The sequence below is a fragment of the Dichomitus squalens genome (genome assembly GCF_000275845.1).
Source record: "Dichomitus squalens LYAD-421 SS1 unplaced genomic scaffold DICSQscaffold_12, whole genome shotgun sequence".
Lineage (NCBI taxonomy): Eukaryota > Fungi > Basidiomycota > Agaricomycetes > Polyporales > Polyporaceae > Dichomitus > Dichomitus squalens.
Genome location: NW_006766894.1, coordinates 589,584 through 594,850, shown reverse-complemented (window position 1 = coordinate 594,850; position 5,267 = coordinate 589,584). Strand labels below are relative to the sequence as shown.

At 53.0% G+C, this 5,267-nt stretch overlaps 1 protein-coding gene and 1 non-coding gene across 2 annotated transcripts in view; one reads left to right on the top strand and one right to left on the bottom strand.

The window, feature by feature from the left end:
* DICSQDRAFT_136334 (uncharacterized protein) overlaps positions 1–5,267 on the top strand; it is a 27,929-nt gene that overhangs the window by 21,152 nt on the left and 1,510 nt on the right. The window lies entirely within an intron of this gene.
* DICSQDRAFT_t80 lies at positions 3,071–3,141 on the bottom strand. Its single transcript has one exon. It is a non-coding gene; the product is annotated as a tRNA-Cys (tRNA).

Below are 5,267 nucleotides of genomic sequence, written 5' to 3'. Positions count from 1 at the left end.
TACACTACAGAAGCTCACACTATAGCACAGAATAGCAGCGATATATAGCGCTCTTTGCTGGACTCCGAGAAATTCTTCACCATCCTCTCCTGTACCATAGCAGAACTTGGACATCCGCCACTGATACCACTATTCTTGAGCATTATCTGGATATTGTACCTCTGTATCACTACTGAAACAAGCACATTGTAACAACTTAAAGTCTTCTATCACAGGTTATTGCCCTTCTTCTAATAGACTATAAAGCTGCTTCTACAGCCTTAAAACAGACTGGTTTACAACTAGTGTATGGATGTCTATGATAGATATTATTACATAAGAAGTATACAAGATGTGTGACTGATAGAACACCAATTGCTCAAATTGAGGCCTGAGTATACTGAAGTCAACATGTAAAGTCCAAGTTGTGGCCCAAGTACCCCAAGTACCCCAAGTATATAGACTTGGGTCAAGTCCGTGTACTTGGGACCAAGTACATGGACTTGAGGCCAAGTACACAGACTTGAGGCCAAGTACACGGACTTGAGTCCAAGTACATAAACTTGGGCCCAAGTATGGGTCCAAGTCCGTGACGTTTTCCTGATGTCCATCATCTCGCGCGTCACCACTACCACCGTTGCTTGTTGTGCATCGCTCTCACCGATAAGTCGTGGGCTGGATGTAAAGGTCAGTTCCGCCCCTTCCATTTCACGTGTCAGCCTTCTGGGCTCGGAACGAGCAAAGTGTCTCTTGTATACCAGTCCAAGCCCAATGCCTCGAAGTAGCCTTTCTACCACGAGCATCCGGAAGGACTGCATCAACGGTGGTGCAGGCCCTTCTACTTCCAGAACGCGGGTTCCCCTCGAGCTGAGTCCAATACAATAGCAAGCGAGAAGTCCCCCGCATACAAGACAGCGCGTTCTGAACTAACGCCAAGTAGTGTGGGGAGAACACGGAAGACGTGTGCATCTTCATCGACCGTCCAACAGCTTGTACCACGTCCGTACGGTTGACAATATCGACCAAGTCCATGGTCACTCACAAGTCCACCGCACAATCAGTGTCCGACGCTTGTGAGCAGAAGAGCCTTGGGTTAGGGTTACGGCTGCAGATCGTGGCCAGTCTCAATACGGGGGGACGTTTGGCATGCATGAGGTCATAAGTCATGACCTGTCAATCACCTTGTCTTTTCTTCTCAAAAGCCCGTGCGCATGCACAGATCAGTCATCGCCTCCCTCCTCTCCTCTCCCATCATCAACATGCTCAAAGACTGACTGGGCCGATACTGTCACCGCTGACGCACCGTATGGTACTTGAACAAGGTCGCCCCACAACATCGGCCCAGGCTGCTTCTTCTTGTTCGACGAACCACTCTCCTTCGCCGTCTGCAGGTTCCCTACCGGTGCTCTCTCCTTCGACGTCGATACCAGGCCCATCTGCGGACGTGTTTTCGGTCAATGTGCGGTCGTTCAGCCCATCTTCTTTCAGGTATGGCTTTGACGAGGCAGAAAATCCTGGCTACACCCGCCCTCAGCTACTGAGGCCACCGCATTCAACGGAGGGCAGTCTCAGATTGAGCGGGACAGTGAGCCTGAAGTGAGATAGCAGCCCTGAGAGGTAAGCACTCGCTCCCAAAGTCGTCTCTGACAATCCAGTGGGCAACAACCCCGCTACGGAGAAGGTGGCGGTCACGTCCCTGAGCTACACTGTGCGCGAACTCGGCCTCAATATGTCCCCAGACGTCTTTAGGGGTGCGTGATGTGGTGAGAGTGGTAGGAGAGATGCGGGGCAGGAGATGTCTATGTGTCTCGTCCTCAAGTTAAGCGGATATATGAGAGGTGAGTTGAGGATCTGATCCGTTTTCCCTACGCTGTCGCCCCATGTAGCCTTCACATCTTTCTGTCCGGTGTCTTGGATGTATGTCTGTTCACCGTTGCTGACATCCCTTTTTGTAGCATATATGCAGTAGATCGGATGCATTGAGCTAGGCCACGCGACAGGTGTGTGCTTACTTTGTGCTACTTGGCAAGGACAACTATGCTGATACCCTGCATATGTGTGGAAAGGTGTATTACGTGCTGCGCTGAGATGAGCCTGTCCCTCGTCTTTAGCCACGGTTGACTCCAGTGGCTCTCCTCGGCTCTATATATTCCTCAATCAGCATCGGCTGGCGCCCCCACGTATGTCTCATCTCTTCGTCCCTCCAGTCTTCTTGTCTCACCGTATCCTGCTCCCAAAGTCCCGCTGCAATGTCCGAGATGGCCGAAGTCTGGGCATCGCTTCCCCCCCAGCTGTTCTGCTCTGTGCTCCCCTCGACCCTACCGGTACCTGAGCACGTAGATTGAGACAGCGAAGAAGGCGGAGGAGAGTGTCAAATGGGTCGTCAGTGAGACCAAGGGCGTGTGGCGCGAGGTCATCGGGAAGACACTCCCATGAGCTTATCATGTTGTAGTTAACGTAATTCAATACAATTTTTCGCATATATATCCGTGTGTTACCGTGTCGGCGGTGTGTTCGCTACAGACCCGCATTGCCAATGTTGAACTTGGACTTATCCGGTCCGGACTACACGAGGCTATGCGTCTCCTAGCGCTTAGCTGTAGTTGCTTATGTAGTATGTTACCATATTTGGGACTCTTTGCTCGTGTACTATAGCTATGCTTCCGGTCTCTTCTAGTACTGTCTAGGACAATCCGTACTACTCCAGAACGGTCTAGACAGGTCTATGCCTTACTCATCTCTTACTCATCCTATGGTGCGATACGTCGCAATTCTTTCGTCATTGTATTATTCATCGCACTATGGTACATGTGACTAACCACTCTTTGATTAGTCATGGACACTTCTCTGTAGTATATAAGGACTTCAGATTGCGCCCTCCCTCTTCAGTCTTTCCTTACTGACTGAAGAGTGAGTACTTCATTACCTTTACCTCTAACTTGTAGTTACTTACTTAACCTTTGTAGTCTTGCTTCGACTCTAGGTACAGTTGGTTACTGCAATATAGTCTTTCCTTACTGACTGAAGATCTTGCTTCGACTCTAGTCGGGTCTGATCCTTGTCTTCACAGCCCCGAGTTTATCATGTTGGTTGGTCAGACCCAGGATTGAACCCGGGTCATCCCATATGCGCTGGGAGGTGTTACCACTACACCATCCAACCGATACTAGAGTGTGAATTCTACAGATTCCAACAGCCAAAGCACTACTTGACCAGGTATACAATGCTAATGGCACTGGAACACCCTACTCACATGATAATTCCTGGCCGGTCATGCCTATGTGTTCCAGTGCAATCTTAGGAGTTACAATGACGACGCTATGTACTACAGTGATCCCAAATATTAAGCTCTCATATCTAATGCCAATAGACCACCTATATTGTCAAGGCTAGTGTTACAATGAAAGCTGATATAGACACTCCTTATATTGCCAATACAACCCACATTACAATGATTCGACATTTTTGCTGATGGTGAGCAACGCAGACGAGCAAATTGAAGAAGTTCGAGGGCAAGCGGGCACAAATGGGATTCGCGTTTGGCCGGTGCAAACGTGTGCCGTACATAGTACATACAATAGACCTTATATACACAGTAGAATAGGGGTAGATAAGGGCGCGGGTATCCGTCGGGGGGCGGGACCTGTGGCGCTCGTTCCGCGAGCTCGCCATCTTGACGCCAGGATTCCAACACAAATGGCATTTGGACATTCAAGATCGTACAACACACATTTCTTTGATACTTCGTGCCTGCGCATATACCACGTCCGCCTACTTCTCCTGTGCCAAATCGCCTGCGAAAGGACTCTATAATGTATCTCGCCGGGAGCTGCTCCTGCTTGGGACCCTCGGAGACTGCCGAAGAAGGCGCTTCTTACTCTTGCACCGATACCACCACAGTCCATACTCCCTGCCAATGTGACAACCTCCTTTGTCCACGATCGACACGGCTAGACCTTCCAAGGTCAAAGGGAAGGATAAAGAGAAAAACAAGAAATCTAAGTCCTTTAGCGGAGGTCAGAAGTCGCAGACCGAACGCCTCAAGACCGTGGTCCGTCGGCTGCCGCCCAACCTCCCTGAGGACATCTTCTGGCAGAGCGTTGGAAAACGGGTCACGCACGAGACTGTTACGTGGAAGGCATACTACCAAGGAAAGTTCAAGACACGGTGCGTCGCATGTCTGGAGGCAGGGCGCGATGGATGACTGAGGGGCGAGGGGTCATGCCGGCAGGTTGAACAAGGAGAACATCCCGTCGCGCGCATATATCGCATTCAGGGATGAGGAGATCCTCGCAACATTCAGCAGGGAGTATGACGGGCATTTGTTCAGGGACAAGAATGGTATGGTCCATGGGTGAATGCTGTGTTGAGGTCATTCTTGACCGCTTCCCATAGGCAACGAGTCCATCGCGATAGTCGAGTTTGCACCATTCCAGAAAGGATAAGACGGCAGGTTATGGTGCGGCTGCGAGCAAGAAGGGAGCGAAGAAGGCTGCGGCCGCGGCGAAAGCGGCGGCGCATCAGCAGCAGGGCCAAGCACAGGCGGGCGCGAGCAAGGACGTCAAGGCCACCGCCGCGACATCCGCAAATAAGCAGGGCGCATCGAAGCCACCGAAGGCGCCTCGGGAGCGCAAGGGGACCGCGTCTGGACCTTCAGTGTCGTCGAGCGCGTCGACGAGTGGGTCGGCTGCTGCCCCGGCACCTGCCTCCGCCGCTCCCTTTGCTGCTGAGGACTATGCCGGGATTCCCATGCGTTGCGCATGCCCAGTTCTTAGCATCGCCTCGCGACAGTTCGAGGCTGCGCTTAGCGGGGCGGGCGTCGAGCGCAAGTCGCGTCGCGAACGCGACAAAGACAAGGACAAGGACAAGGATGGTGCCGTGGCATCGACGACCAGCTCCACAGTTGTCGCGGAAGCGCCTCCTGCGCCCAGGCAGAAGGAGGAAAAACGCGAGCGTGGTCCCCGCGGTGGCGGCGTCCCGACCGGGATCCTGCAGCGCGATGCGGCCCCGCCAAAGATATTGGCCCGTCCTGCTCAGGGACAGACAACGAGCGAGGGCTCAGCCCCTGCGTCTGCTGCGTCTGTAGCCCTGGGTGCGACTGATGGCGGAGATCCTGGCACTCCTGGCGGAGGGCGGGGTCGCGGTAGAGGCAGGGGCCGGGGTCGAGGGCGAGGTGCTCCTCCGCAAGGGTGAGACAGGAGCGGGCTGGCGATCTAGGACTGCTGGTGCACCACGCATCAACCGTCGGATGTATCTCTCGCGGAGTGCACCTCCTAGGCCTGTGCTAG